Below are 16,634 nucleotides of genomic sequence, written 5' to 3' on the forward strand. Positions count from 1 at the left end.
AAAAAAACTTTCCCAGTTAACTTGAAGAATAATTTATGAAGTTGCTGAATCAAGAATACACTGAATCGGATCTTGAATTGTTACGAGAGAATCACAGTTACACAAGAAATTATGCAATCGTATTATATAGATTTTTTTATCACTTTTTTTTTCTTTCAAGTTTAAAACACGATTCGATTGACTGTCAAAATCGAATAACAACTTTCAGAATTGAAGAACCACTTGCGATCAATTTTATTTTTCTGCCTTTCAACGAATTTTACTTGATATGTATGTGATATTATATGAATACTTTTTTTTTATGTTGTTTCAAAAAAAATTTAACAAAACAATTAAAACAATTTATTTATTTTTTTCTCTTAGTACGGTGTGTATGTAAATTTCGAAAATTTTCAAATAAAATGGCTATCTTTTTGGTTGTCACAACAGAGGGCTACCGCCCAAAAAGGAAAAAATTTGATAAAAATTTCCTACGAAAATTTGTTCAGTTGGTTGTTAGTGTGAAGAGTTGAGTGGACCAACTCAACCTGGCTGTAGGTAATTTCGATCTGCCAGGATATGAAAAAGCTTTGAGCTAAATATCCCCTCTACTTGATTCGCAACCATACTAGGGTAAAAAAGAAAGAGAAATTGAAATACCATTCATACATGTATTTGAAAAACCGATACCACCAACAAACAAGTATAGCTCATCTTTGTGTGTGATTGCGGGGTAAACGACAATCGGAACCAGTGCAAATGTGGATGAAAACGACCGAAAGACAGATTTCCCCTTCGGCAACCGTGCACAACGATATGCAGGAGTTTTTGTCAATGCCATACCATAGTGATAAGGAGCAACGCAAACAAATGTAACACTGTACGACTGCTCGATGTATATCGATAAGAATTCCATTCGATGGAATGAATCGTGGGGCGCAGTTGTATTGGTGTGTGATTAGTTTTGCGCATGTTTTCTACAGGATTCCGTTTGATTGGTATAATATTTAATGACGTCACATCTCATTAAATTCGAAATGTTAACTGATTACGAAAGAAATCTGATTAGAATGTTTTTGATCTAACGATATTCATCCACAATTCATTCATTTCTAGCTCAAATTTAGAATTGGTTTTAGCGGTTGCATGAATTTTTTGAATTCACACGATCCGTTTTCTTGTAAAACATATTAAGCTTAGTGATGGACAAAATCAGAACTTTTTTTTCGGGATTAAAAATCTAGTTTTTCCTGGGAAAATATAAAACATAGGAAAATCTATATGGTTTTTCTGATGCTCCTTCTGACGATACCTCGTGTGGGTTATCCTTCCGCCATCAGTGCGGAGGGGTTTAAAGTGACTTGGATTAAATTGATTCGAGACATCTTTAAATCTACTTAAAGTGATTACAATTTTGGATTTATCATGAAACTAACTTTCTTAACTACTCTAACATCTCAAATTCAAGTCGAAGAGTTGAAAAATTCCGATTTTCACTTCAAACCCAACTGCTTTGAGTTGAAAGATTCATTTTTGGTGCATTAACTACTCGAATCGATAATAAAAATGAATTCTCAAAATGGAAACTTATTTCGAGGCCGGGAGAACGGACATTTTCTTGGGAAAATAAAACGCTTCCCGTCACTATTTAGGCATAATTTTGTGTTATTTTTTGCTGTTTTCGTTTTTTTTTTTTTTCATATTTTCACCTTTCACATCGAAATTCAAAATTTATTCGATCGATAATGGTCAAAATACGCTTTTTCCTTTTTTGACAGCAAAAACACGTCTGCATGCAATTTCACTCAAGTAAATATTGATTGAGTTTCTTTTTATTCGGTGGCTCTCATTCACTTACATCGAAATTGTTTTTTTTTTTTTCAATTAGATATCCGAAATGAATACAAAATATCAAAGAAACAAATTATAAATGTATTGGGTGTGAATTTGTCATAAATAATTCAGTTTGATGGGCACATCTAAGAAGGGAAATTTATCTTCAAAAGTTTTCGGAAATTTCTCTCAAAATATCTTTAATAAATGCCATACCAGCGTCTAAATGAATATTTCAATTAATTTAATGATTTTTAAATGTACCACTGACGTGAAATAACACAACCTATTTTCATTAATCGATTGGATTTTCACTTCCATCGTTCATTTTTGCGTTTTCAACAATAAGAACATAAGCTATTTTGGTTCAGGCTGCGGGATTAGATATACTATTTTGTTTACACATAAATTGTTCCATTGCATGGCGATCGAATGTTGTAAAAACGGTAACATTTGAACTGGCATGTAATGAAAAATAATGAAATTTTTCCTTCTTTTTATGGTTTATAATGCATTTTTACATTTAATTTTTGGTATATAACACATATACGTTTGGCATGAATGAGTTTCGTATTGGGTTCTATTACTAAGACGAACATAAAAAAGCTGTTTTTTAGGAATAAATGAAATTTTCTTTGTTTGCACCAGCCATGAAAAACTCTGTGTTGAAAAGCACACTCGTACTGCCCGAACGATGTTTTGCGTGTGTTGGGTCGTGCGGTGCCTTGAAAATGAGTTTAATCTAAACTCAATGAAAAAATCTTTGTTTGATTTCTTTTTGGAAATTCACTTATCTTACAAAGAATCACATAAATACGTTATTTTCTCCCAATTTTTAGAACAAAGAAACAAAAAACAATTGCTTATTCCACCTGCAGGCTAACTTCAATTTAATGTCGCACCTTCGTCACAACATAGTCCCGAAAATCATTTCACGATCAAATTAAATCACAATGTGTTATTTATGTATCTAAAGCGCATTGAATATGTCAATTTCACGTGTTATTTAACATTGCATGATAATCACAAAGCATTGACCCAAATCGCCATTTCGTTTGGATTAAAATGTATGATATTATGATTTTTGAAAATACGGACTATAAAAACTAATACGGAATTATGTACTTCTACAATATCTGATATTATTTAACACCTTATCCAATCAACCACTTCACGCAAAGGAATATTGATATTTTAACGACCGACCGATGTAATTAATAATTACCTTTAAGCAGAAAATTGTTGTACTCGTTCGATGTGCATGTGCACATCATTTGTGGAAATATTTCGACTTCATAACCGAGTATAAATCGACTAATTTGGGACAAAAATGGGTGATATTTCAGCCAGCTAAAGTTAACTATAAGTGACTATATACGATGGAAACTAGTATCGTACAAATTAATTTTATCGATTCTACGAATACGACATCTGTTAAAGAAGATACCGATTTTTGTTACAACTGTTGCTTTGACACAGCTCGAGCGAACTATACGGCTATGGCTGTATTACAGACGAACTAATACAAAAGATCACACAGACTCCGATCCTGTGTATGCGTATGTATTGTAAATTTTGCACAAGCAGCTACGATTGACGACTGAGTGCAGAATTTGTAATACATACGCATACACAGAATCGGAATCAGTGTGTTCCTTTGTACGTTTACACGAGCTGTATTAAAACACCACTAGTAACAGAAATCGGCGAGTTTTTTAGTAGATGTCGTATTGGTGGAATCGATAAAGAAAAATCTACGATATTAGCGCTCATTGACTATATGCGTCTTCATGTAACTTGAATTGAGAAATGTCGATTGTGATCATAGTTAGACTTTTGTCACCTATGTTGACTATAATCACTTTTAGTTAACTCTGAATCTGATACATAACCGACTATATTCGATTTCAATCATCTATTGGTAATTTTAACCGAATAAAAGTGATTAAAATTGAGTTAATTTATAGTCAGTCAGTCATTTTTTTTTCACAAGGGTATTATATGTGCGCTATCATATTAACTATTATTGCATAATACACTGAAATATTTTCAAAGTGGAAAATATTTCGGACAAAACTCCTCCATTCTTCGGAATGAATTTTTGGATGAAATGAATTTTTTTACAGAAAATTCATTTCAATAGTTAGACTATTTTAAGTCCAGTTTTTATTCTAAGCCGTCCTTTAGACCATCCTTTTGATAATTGAATGATATAATTAATACATAATATGATACCCTTTTAAGGATTCAAAAATTAAAGTTACTTTTCATTATCGGTGTACGTGTTCAAATAAAGTGTTCATTCCAAAAAAATACTATTAAAATATATGTGACCTCGGTAGCATCTCAGAAAATATCTCAACTCATTTCAACTAACGACCTGCCAAACTAAATTTAAATAAAAACGGATCTTATCTCTTTTGTGTGCCAACTTCAGAAATGATGCATCGAAAGCCAATCAACGTTTTTTTTTTGAGCAAAACTTTATTTGTGTGACATCGTTTTGAATTCTAAATTGACATAATTCATTTATTTTTATTTTCCTGGTATGCGAATAGTTATATAACCGCAATCTTGAGCACCATCAACGCAGAACCATAAAAACTATTTCAATTTTTTTAAATCGGTTTTTCGTTTGGCATTGACTTTTCAACAAACCGACGACTCTTCATAAGCTTTTTGATTTTTACAGTGTCACAAATCTATTCGACGAATATATGGAATCATAGCTGGTGCACTTTTTGTTTGTCACCTGCATTCACACCAACCACAAATTTGATATCATCTTATGCAGTGTTTGTTATGTCAGATAAAATCCATTTTATGTGCACGTCTTTCCATGCATTAACCGTATATAGAGTCTGTTGGATTTGCCACGATGCCAGTCTTATCAGTCAAGCGAACAAATTTACATGCACACAAACACACCATTGCAAATATGCATAAAATTTGCTATGCAATTGATTGTGTGATGCGGTAAATATTCAAGTGAATTGAACTTTCTCTTGCGTCCTTTTAATCCATGAGCACGTTTTTATAATCGGGGACTATTTCATATATTTAGCACACGTTCGGTGTTTAGTAAAGAAAGATTGAATGAAGAACGTGTGCCATGCATACAACCTGAGCGCGGAATAAAATGATCACTTGGAAACGGGGAACAAACGTGTGCACCGTTCGCAAGCAACAACAACAAAAGAATTTCTAAGAAAATGTAAACAAGCTTTAAATTGCTCGGCACACAATTATAATGAATAGAAAAAAAAGTCAAAATGAAATGTTGGAAAATGAGAGAGAGAGAGGTGAAGCCAGGAAAAAAACGGCAGGAAAACAAAGCGGAACAACAATTGTAATGCTGAAAAAAAACCTCGAGGCATGAAATTGTCATGCACATAAACACTCTAAATATTCTCTCCGGTGTGCACTGTGCACCCATCGTATTCGAATTGAGTGCTTTCGTCCCATTCGATGTACAAAAAAGGGTGAATTGAATGACAAACCGAATTCAATTTTTTTTTGTGTTTCCCGAGAGATCCTTAACGTCTTGCATTTCATACAACGTTCGTTTTTTTACTGTAATTCGCGACAAATAAAACAACAATTGGTTTGTAGATCTCGTTCTTTAAATTTTGCTCGCACATGAAGCATGAAACAAGTGTCACTCAAATTAAATACGAAAAGAGACGAAGAAAAAAAACATCAAAGCTACGAGTAAACTCTTGTGTTGACCTTATGCATGCATAAATAATAATTCAAATTATAAGCCAATTAGCAAACTGATTGCTTAGAATTTGTATTATTTAAAGTTTTTTTTTAAAGTTATACACAGATTTATCTCTTTCGACTTTTACAATAAAATGTAATTTTAACAAACAGATAGAAAAGTTTGAAAATGTTGATTGATTGATTGATGTAATAACGTGTCTATGCGTAAATCAGTTTGAAAAAGGATTTGAGCGGTAAAGTTTGCAAATGAAGATTGACATAGTTGGATTTTTAAATGACACTTAAAATTCATCTAATCAAACCCACAATTAAAAATAAATCGCACTTTTAATGAAAAGTGACAGGTTTTAATGCGGCAAAACTGATTAACATTGAAAACTTTTCATTTTCAAAAAACGTCGTGCCAATTTTGTATCATCAAGTCTGCTATTGTTTAACGCGTCACACTGTTCGTACAAAGAAACACGTTGCAAATAAAAATATTCATACATATATTTCGACAAAGTCGATTGGGGCGTTTATTAAGGACACCATAATGAGTATCTAAATACCCCAAAAAATAAAATGAGAAACAAGTGATTCTTGAATGTCAAACTCACATTGTTCTTTTAATAGGTGAATTTACGATACAGTTTGGCAGTGTATAAATTTTGAATTGAGCCGACATCATGGAATCATATAGACGAAAATCGTTATTTTTGATGATTTATACAAACAATTCTCGATTTTTATTTTGTCTACCATGTTCGTTTCGTTTTTCCTTTAATGAGTCCCATTTTTCAAACGCTCTTCTCGGTGTTTAACTGATTCATTGCAGAGCAACATAAGCAAAATAGGTATACTCTCTCCTAGTCGAAATGAAGTCGAGAAAAAAAGCAAACTTTCTCACTCGCATTCCCTACTCAGCATTTATATTTTTCGTGTTTTCGTATAAATCGTTATTTTCGTGATAGTCATGCATAAATAAATATGTTTATTTTTGACTGAGTCTCAGCACACAGCGCATTGTGTCGTGCTACTACTATTGCTGAACGTCTTTGTTTCATTGTGAAGCATGACTTGTGTGCCATGCATGCCGTTTTACACACGCACACATTAGACAGGTACCAAAACCCCGAAACGAATGCGATTGTTGTTTGGTCGTGTGCACGGGACACGGTACCCGAATGACAACAACAAATACACAACACAAGGACCGCAGGCATATAAACGAAAAATTGAGCGGGTCGTATTTACTGGAGCAAGAAAATCGATTCCACTTACACGTTTGTTTAACATTTTCGGTACGCGTTACCGGTATATGCTCGGTATAAATATATGTATAAAAAAATCACAAAAATCGAAATCGAATAATGATCGAATGTCGCACAATTCGAGCAATTAATGTGATATAAATTTGCATTAGTTTTATTAGTTGGAACAGTCGAGACTGTGTCTCTGAGTGTGTCGAAAAGCGAACTGTATTCGATGTGAATTAACTAAAGGGTCTTTGCAATTGACGTTCGGTGAGTGTAATGAGAACTAGTCAATATTATTTATAATAAAATGACGTTAGACGAACCATCGTAAAATAATAGCTAATGAGTCAGAAAAATATTGAGAGAAATCATGTAATTTTCACTTGGTTGGCATATTTCTAACAATTTAATGAGAAGAAACGTTTATTTCGAAGTACCTTTGGGAATCTCAGTTATTAATTTGTATGCAATAACCATTGAATTTCAAAAAAATTCTTACCGTGATTTATTTCTCATACCGTTTCAACGGAAAATAGTTTTATTTTGTAGATTTTCGAACTTGCTTCTTGATTACATGATACTTTTTTTCATTACCACATTTTTTTCTCTGTGTGTGCAAAAAGAATACACAGTCGAGTTTTCTACACGCCAACATTTTTCACAATCGATCGCATCGAAAACGAATACGAGGAATGCGAGGAAAAATTTCAACTTTTTTGTAAACTTCAACACATTTCATCAATTTCATTTTGTGACACAAATGCCCAAAAACATCATTTTCCTTTCAAAATTTCTGTCAAATGTCTACAATTTTTGGACAAGCAAATATAGTTTCAACTTTGTTCCTGACTTCTTTGTGAATTTCGCGGTTTTTTCAAAAAAAATTCAGTTAAATCTTTATAATTCTGATTTAGAACAATTTCCGAAAGCGCTAATTCAATTTGAATTCAAATTTTCTATCATAAGTAGTTTTCTATTCAATGATCTCCGAAATAATGAAAAAATTATATATTATTTTATGAAACGGATATCAATATAGTTATTTTTTCAATTTTATCCGGTTTCGTTTATGTTTTTTTTTTTCATAATTTTAGTTCGAAAAGAAAATCCGTTTCCATCGTTTTGACTAAGAGAAGAAGAGAAAAAGTAGTAAAATGACCTGAAAAATGGTGCATACATTCGTTGAATGTGTAATGAGTTGAAGAAGATATTACTCTGAAATACTGAAGCTTTCATCCGGTTTGACTTTTGCATATTGTATGCTGCATACTAAAACTCCCAAAGAAAAATTCTTGACGATGAAATGAAGCAAAAAAAAAATTGCAAAAAATGTTTGTTTTTGTAAAATTTAAACGATGAATGAAATTTCCGAGATATGTAAAAATATCCATAGTGTCCTATGTCTTGGTATATGGTGAGGATACTGCACAATGGCTGCATGGGAGTGGCTTACCACTGGAAAATTGGAAAATTGTCGGGCGTGGCTAACATACAAGAATATTGATGCGAATTCATTCGTATGGATTTATGTGGGTATGTGTGTGCGGGTGTATACGACAAGCTATTCACTGAATACGATAAGCATACAGCTACATACATACGATTTTATATGGATGCTTGTATTGTCCCGTGTCCGTGCAAGTACACCAGTTTTCCATACATCGGCTTTCCGACCGATTCCGTTTCAAGATCAAGCCATTTACAGCAGTAACGACACCAGCATAAAACAAGCACACATACACAGAGACACACATACGATGAAAATCAATACTTGCGGAATGAAAATTTGGTGTTTGTTCGTTTTACTTTTACATTTATGTGAATATATTTATTGTGCCTGTGTCACAACGTCCGTTTATTTTGTGTGTGGTTGCCATTTTTTGGGGACAGAAAAAAAACACGATAGAATTTGGAGCTTGAATTTTCGACACAAGCATACCACAAACAAACTATACATTCGTGGGAAATCTTTCCCAAATAAAATACAATGAAAATGAATGTGAAATAAAGGAGACGAAAGAAACCGCATAAAATGTGAGAAAGAACTTGGACAAACTTTCAGTGTTTTATCTATTTTCATTTTTCTTTCAAAAAGTCCGACTTATGGAAGAATCATCAAGCCATTAAGCGTTTTTTTATATTTTGAAGTTGTCTACAACATCTAAAATGTGTGCAGCTTTACTTGAGTGTGGCTAGAAATAAAATTCGTGCTTTCCGTTTTCGCTCCTATTCTCTGTCTCCCCTCTCACTTTCTCGTTATCTTTAAATAACATAACCTTCCAGTCAGCATGCGAATCCATTTTGTTTTCTCGAAGAAAAATAAAAAGTTATGTGCTTATGAAATGAAAAAAGATGTGGATCTTGTCCATGTGATAATACTGTTTCTAAAACGGAAATCAATGGTTTTTCTCAATTTCTCTTCGATGAACAACTGCATCGCATTTTCACAGGCACAAAAAGCCAATGAATTCATATTTTTTAATTGGTTTTTCATATTACTTGCATGTGTTCTTTTTTTTTTATTCACAGTTGTAGTGAACAAATAGTAATAGCATTATAATGCGAGCTATATAAAGTTTAATGCTTTTCTTGGCTTTTGATTTCTTGAAGAAATAAAAAAAACCATTGGTGAAGCTATATTAAAAGGCGGTATGACTTGAATGTTTGATGATGGGATTGGACGTAAGAAAAAAAAAGCATTTTGACCGATTAGTTTAGTTTATAGGTCAAACATATTAAAATATGCACCATAAAAATAGCCGACCAGTTGAAAAAGCTTTGATCGGTCCAAGAGGGGTAGGAAGAGAAATCGAAAAACAAACGGTGGTCTTGTTAATAAACTTATTTCAAATAACCTTGACCCGAATTGGGTTTGATTCCAAAAATCAAAATCAAAAACTCCAATGACACTCTTTTTCCTTTTTTCTTTATATATTAAAATTATGATTAAAAAAAACACACAAATCAATAACAATAAGTCAATGCTTTTTTATTTAACGCTCATAAAAACTAAATACAGTTAGTAATACTCTCTGTTAGTTTCAAAACACATTCTTGGAATCACCGTGTGATTGAAAGACATCAAATATTCTGACCGTGTATAATCCTTTTAAAGCAACGAAAAACATGCGACTATTTCATTTTCATTTTCAAACTTGAGATAGACACCATTTCATTTTGTTTATGTTGAGCATGATTGGTCAGAATATTTGATTAGATCTATTATGTATTTCTTGGTAACGAGAGAAGATTGATACATTTGGACCCGACATCACATGTCAGTAACCAAATTGGCAAAAGCATTGTTTAGAATGATGGTCAATTACCTATTTAAACGTACGAGTGAATTTTCTATAAGTCACTTATGATGGAGAGTAAATTATATAGCGGAATGGTCTATCTCGCGCATGCTCTTGGTAAATACAGCGATAAAAAAAGCAGCACATTGGTCGAATATGTGTGATAATTAAGAAATCAATAATGATTTAATGACAATGAAATCATGGCTCAATTAAAATGTTTCTCGTTGCTATGCTTCACATTGGCGTTTTTTCCACTTGGTTTACAAGCCATTTGAGCTGATATGTAGTCGATAATATATGTTTCTTTTCTCTCTCTCTCTCTCTCTCTCTCGCTCCCTCGCTCGCTTGAATTTAAAACAATGCACAACGTCTTAAAGTTTCGAATTATAATTAACGTTTGTTGTGCCTGGAAATATGATGTGAATTGCATTTTGAAAAGGAACGTAAACCCAGCCCAATCAATACAAAACAATACTTGTTTCGAAAATGATATGGCTTTTATCTTCTAAATGGCTATTTACCAATTGGTGTTGAACGTATTCTCATCCATGGTCGTATACCAAATACACCGAATGTACGAAATGAATCTAACAAAAATGATGATGTAGAAGCTAGCATAAAATGTTATGTTGATTTCCTACATCGGAGAGGAAATGAAATTAATGAATTCTAGAAATTCGTACAATGGTTGGAAAAGTTGCTCCAACTATGACCAATTCATTGTGTGAAACGATCCACATCACTTTCAATCTATATATATATTATTTAATGTGGTAACATTGGTGGCATATAAAAGCAAATCTCTCGAGATCCGATCCATTTCTCTTCCTCTCAACTCTAACTCTGTCTGTCGTACACGTTCTTTAGAATTTTGGTCAAATCTCATGCTGTACCATAAAAAATAATTTTATTTTCTTTATTTGGAACGATAGTTCACTTCATAAAAACTTTGTCACTGCCATACATTGTCGTACTTAAAACATACTTCCGACCCATAAACTTCAAACATTATTTATGAAAAGCACTGGACAAAAGCGAATTCAAACCGAAAAAAAAATGATTTAAAACAAAGTTTATTTCTCGCTTAAGTGAGAATATTGTTTTTTTTTTTTTTTTTTTTTTTTCAATGGAATTTTATTATGAAATTATTTATTTTTTTTCTATTCGTGAAGAAAAATAATAAGAAGAATAAACTCGCACATAAAGCGCAATGACTCTTCTTTTGTGATTGTTTTGGTATTAGCAAGATGCTTTACAGAGTCCATTTGCCTCGAAACAAAGTTCGAAATAAATTCAAGAGCGAAAACCATCCGAAATCAATTAGTTGGATTGAATTCAAAGAGAAGATAGAAAAAAAAATCGGCTTGCCCAATTCAAATCGTTACCATAAAATAGCACTTATAGTTTTACAGTCTTTGTTCGAATGAAATATACGTGTAGAAACAATGACCAATGGAGCATCGCTGATTTGCTACATTAAATGCAAAAATCGATCAGATTCGTACTTTGTGTGCATTTTCGTTGGAATTAAATGTGAATATTTAAGGAGGGCACTTCTTCAACACAAACACACACAATCAACGGATTTTTGACCCATGGATGTGAGAATATGACAGCGTCGATACAATCTTATATTGAGAGTTTGGCTGTGAAAACCTTATCGGTTTTCAAACCTTCAAAATTCATTGTGGGCTAAATCAGTGACGGTCATCTATTTGATTTGCATGATATTTTTTTTCTCAAGTAGCGAATGTGTTGCTGCTGTTGTTGTAGTATAAAACGTTGAACCAAATCAAATTAAAATCGAAAATAGAAACGAAAAAAAAAAAAACGTTTTCTATGCTCACCGCGCACAGTATGCATGTTTCTTATCTGCGCATTTTTGTTCGATCGATCTATCACATTTCATTAGAATCTTTAAATGTTCTGCTACCAAACAATATACGGTTAACTCCATTGAATCGTCGTCAGTCATCATTATCATTGGTGGCATCCTCTTTTGATTTTTGCAAAATCTCTGCTCTGTACTGCAATTCTGTACTCATTATTATTTTCATATAGAATGCGCTGAAACGACGATAGAAACGACGAAAAATAAAAGTTCACGAAATAAATAAAAACACACACAGAGATGAATGCAAATAAACAGAGATGGCCATTTATATATCTGACATGCAAAACAGTCAATTCGATTCGTTTAAGAAGCAGAAACGAGAGAGAAGAAAAAAACAACACGATCTCAATGGAAAAACGATTTTTGTTGTTGTTGTTGCTGCTGCTACAGCTGTTACCACTATATGATTGCAATGTGACTTGATCCATGTCTGTGGCAAGCGAACGATGCCACATACATACAATGAATCCAGTTCTTTGCACTTGTTCTCATCAATTCGATTTACATAATGTTTTTGAACCACCGAAGATTTGCATGTGATTTTATTCAAAGCGATAATATGATGCGAACTCGCTGTGTGCTATGCGATCATTTATGAATAAAGAATGTAGAAGGCATATACACACATGGAATGGATTATATTCGGTGCAAATGAAAGTGTAACGAGTACAAATCATCAACGTTCAATATCGAAATTCGACGAAAAAATAATAATACGATAATGATGATATGGAAAAAAGGAAAAAACCAAAAAATATACAATTTCACGTCTCCGTGTCAAAGATTTGCATTGGTGGTTTTTTATAACTATTTTAATACATATTGTACTGATTCCTTTCATATACAACACAAAATTAAATATTTGCGACCTTTTTTATTCTCTACGCACAGTTCGTCCATATATGCGTGCGTAAGGCAGAAAAATTCGCCAAAAAACGCACACCTCGTTCGATCAATTTTCGTGTACGTGCTGAAGGTGTTTGTTGTGTATGGTTCCTATTTCGAGTTGTGTGGTGACATTCACTCTCTAATGTTTAACACTTGGTTATTATTCAAATGCAAACACGCTTAGTTGAACTAATAGAGACTTTTTGATTCAATGGAATCTTGAAAGGATTGATGAGGCAAAGCTGTGGGTTGAAGTGTCTTCAAACATAATAAAACTTATTGAAATTAGAAAGAGAGATAAAGACTTGAAATTGGTTACACAAGGTCTTGAGCTAAATGGGAATTATTATTGTCAACCGAGAGATATAGTTACATTCATCATTAATGAGACCCAATTAATATCCGATTTCCAATTTGATTGTCATATATATTGCCCCATCGTGTATAAAAGTCGAAAAACCTTAATTTTATACACACACCGCATCATACAATTTGTAGCATTCCAAGTGTGTTTTTTTTTCTTCATTTCAACATCTTTGTTGTCATCATCACATGTTATTTGCTTAATTTTTGTTCACTTTGCCACAAGTAATTATAACAGAAATAATTGTCGATTTTCACCTTGATTTACTTTCATTTAGTGTTTACGAATTTGTTTGGTTTTTTTTGCTCGTTCGTTTGTTCGTTAATTAATCTTTAGCTGAAATATCCACGTCATAAAGCAATCACTTAGAAACCACCGCATGGAATGAAGAAGAATCCATAAAACTATATATTGAATGGATGTGCAAAAGAAAGAGAAAACACATATATGTAAATGGGGGGCGGTCAGTAATTCTTTTGTATTTTTCGGGTTGATTTTCTTACGAAAGAAACGAGAAAAAAAACAAATCCACTTAAAGATGAAGATGATGATGATCTGTGATAATTTTTATATTGTTTTGCTTGATTACGTATTAGGTTGGATTGAAATTTTTACTTCTTTCCGTCTGAAAATGTTTTAAGACCAAAAAAAAATTGTGCTTGAACATTTATCGAAATCAATTATAACTAGCTTTTCAATGACAAAATATCATTTTAAGTCACTCTAATATGCATTGAAAATGTGATTTGAAAACATGCTGCATTTCATTCTGCCCTTTTTTTCGTTGATTTGGTTACATTGTTGTTGTTGTTGTTTTCTTGCTTTCTTGGGTATCGATGCTGCCATTCATGTATGGGCTTGAAATTTTTGCGGTACCGACATCAAAGTCGAAGAAGAAGAAGTAGAAAAAACAACAACAACTGCGATGCATCTCGATTGATGTGCACAACGAAGCAATCATCATAGTTGTTATGCAGTTTTGTTAAATATCAAAATCAGCTCAATTCTTTTTATCTCTGTTGTTTGCCTATTTTCCAGTCTGCTCTATCACTGTTTCGACTATGGTTGGCGAGCAATACGCTCGATAACAATTGAAATGATCAAAATCATTTGATGCAAATTTATACATTTATCATTATTATAATTATTTGAAATAATAAATTGTTTTTGTTTTGTTGTCAGTGGATTTGATGCTTGGGCTGTGTGCTTTGAATTGAGTTGTGAGTTGCGAGTGAAAGAGCAAAATGTGAGCCCACTCGTTGGTTTGCAATCCAACATTACAAAGCATATAAACACATCACGTTCTATGCTTTTATTATCGACATTGCATCTCTTTTGCATATTTAATATTTATTGGAGGTTTTATGCTGAAATGATCACTATGACGTGAACCCAATGCAAATGACAGCTACCGGTTTGTATTTTGCTTTATTTACAATACCAACATTCAGAGTTATGTGTGTCCCTTTTTTGCCATCGATGTTATTATCATTCTTTTTTTATTATTTATTCAGCTGACGGATTGCATTTACAGATGTATGGAAAATGTTGTTGAAGCTTTGATTGTGTTTAACGAATTCCATTTTTATAAAATGTTGAATAACACAAACAAAAAATAGTTTTTTTTTTCGCATTGATTTTGAAGAAATTTAAATGTTCTTCGTGATCAATTGAAACTTACACATTTTTGCAAAGTCAACCAGAATGTTATGCCTCAAACCAATTAAAACTTTTCCAGAATATATGCATATATGTGACAGATCATTTGATTACCGCACATACAAAGCGGAGCATTTTGTCGATTATCAAACATAAGTTTAGTAAAGTTTATAAGTTTATTCGAGCCAAAACACATCTAGAGAAAGAGAGAACGACCGAATCGAATCAGTTTTATTGGATTCCATTAACGTTCTTCTGCGAACATTCATTTGGATGGGAAAACCTCAAACAAATTAATTGGCATTGCTCAGTGAATCGTTCATTGCGTAATTTTTATATGTATCTCTCTCTCTCTCTCTCCTTGTCTGAATATCCCACATTTTGCTATCGACGTAAATCTAAACGATTCAAAAAAAGTAAAAAAAGAGTAGCAAATCTAGGCATTTATCAGACTCTTAAATTTTTATGATTTTATTATAAATGTTCAATGTGAATTCTGCATGTTTATTCTCTTTCCACGCATTATGGAATGATTTGTTGACTGAAGGATTTTCATATACCTAAAGGTAGGAATTAGAATTGAAATATACTACAAACACAGCGTGAATAATAATATTAATCAACAACAACAAAAAAAATGTTTTCATTTCAGTTGAACGAATCGACGTGCAAAAATAATATGTGCGGCTAAACTCAATGCTAAAACTGCCATGAAATGAGCAATCATTTTCGCTTATTTTGCAGGCGCTCACACAATAAAATCTCTCACAAACAACAACAACAAAAATAGTCATAATATTATTCATATTTACGACAAAGCCGTGTCTAAGCTATCCATCGCAAGGTATGTGAAGGTGATTGCAGTTTGCGCTTTGGTTGACTGACAGTGATATGATTTTTTTTCTCTTCTCTTGCAGCGACTTTGTATAGTCTGTGTTCTCCATAACCGTTAGCGAATATGTACGTTTTTTGAATGTGCGTGATGAGAGAGCGATGGTGGAATTTCGTCACGACAATTCGAACAGCTCTTTATTAGTTTATTTCTTCCAGTTTCATATTTGGTTGTTAGTTTCCAATTGTGCAATAAATTAAAACAAAAATAATTAATGATACGACACCCATATGGTGCGCGAAGGAAAGGAAACCAATGCACACAAAATGAAATAAATAGAAAAAAAAACTATACAACTCACGAGAGAATGCGCGCACGCTCTTGCCAAAGATGAGACAAGATGCATCAGTCAGAAAAAGAAGTCGTCGACAACAACGACACTAGGCTAGAAATTGAGAGGCTCGAAATAAAAAACAACACATTAAATTGTCTTTTCGAAAGTACTACAACGCAAAATATATAGGAAGAATTGGTTTAAGAAGTAAAAAAACAAACAAACAAACAAAAGCGGAGTTGAAGAACATAATAAGTCAATTGGTTTTTTTTTTCGAATTAATTTTGTGCGTACTTTCGGATTTCGTTTTTGTTCAATGCGCTTTCAATCAGTACATAACTGCATGTCCGTACAGGTGAAAAACCGCTTCGTACACAAAAATCAACAGTTTTCAACTTAAAAATAGAGGTATTTAGTGTTTTTCTTCTTCTAAACAAATCATGTTACGTCACATTTCTTCCTATTTGGATTTGCTTTTTCACTTTCGAACACAAAAATTTCACCGTTTTATTTTTCATTCGCAGTCTTTCAAATTATGATGTTTTTGCACATGCCATGTTGATAATTTGAACCGAATATAGAATT

At 32.7% G+C, this 16,634-nt stretch overlaps 1 long non-coding RNA gene across 1 annotated transcript; it reads left to right on the forward strand.

Moving 5' to 3' along the window:
• Positions 1 to 6,960: 6,960 nt before the first annotated feature.
• LOC116338760 lies at positions 6,961 to 15,713 on the forward strand. Its single transcript, XR_004200916.1, has 3 exons — positions 6,961 to 7,043; positions 15,431 to 15,449; positions 15,536 to 15,713. It is a non-coding gene; the product is annotated as an uncharacterized LOC116338760 (long non-coding RNA).
• Positions 15,714 to 16,634: the final 921 nt, after the last annotated feature.

This window comes from Contarinia nasturtii, unplaced genomic scaffold (genome assembly GCF_009176525.2).
Source record: "Contarinia nasturtii isolate CC-2019 unplaced genomic scaffold, AAFC_CNas_1.1 Cnas_scaffold_78, whole genome shotgun sequence".
Lineage (NCBI taxonomy): Eukaryota > Metazoa > Arthropoda > Insecta > Diptera > Cecidomyiidae > Contarinia > Contarinia nasturtii.